The sequence below is a fragment of the Mandrillus leucophaeus genome, unplaced genomic scaffold (genome assembly GCF_000951045.1).
Source record: "Mandrillus leucophaeus isolate KB7577 unplaced genomic scaffold, Mleu.le_1.0 Scaffold1449, whole genome shotgun sequence".
Lineage (NCBI taxonomy): Eukaryota > Metazoa > Chordata > Mammalia > Primates > Cercopithecidae > Mandrillus > Mandrillus leucophaeus.
Genome location: NW_012101420.1, coordinates 33,365 through 33,690, shown reverse-complemented (window position 1 = coordinate 33,690; position 326 = coordinate 33,365).

Sequence of the window (326 nt, the reverse complement as noted above, 5' to 3'; positions counted from 1 at the left end):
GTATAAGGTGATTGGCTGATTTTTGCCAATTGTGCTGGACAAAATGGGGAAAAAAAGATGAACTCAGGGCTGCAAACTTCTAGCTCATGAGCCACGTAAGTCACCTAAAAGTTTCTGTTTCCTTTGAATGAAATGCTAATCTCCTGTAGCTGCAGGGCTGAAATTTCTGAAAAATAAACACAGATTCTCATTCTGTGGTTGGCTAAATTGCAACACAAAACAAATCCCAAACTCAAAGAATATCTGTTATTTAAGTAAAGTCATTGATTAGGAATAAATGGGATCCTGAAAATCAGAATGGGGACATCTGGGCAGATCCTGATGAA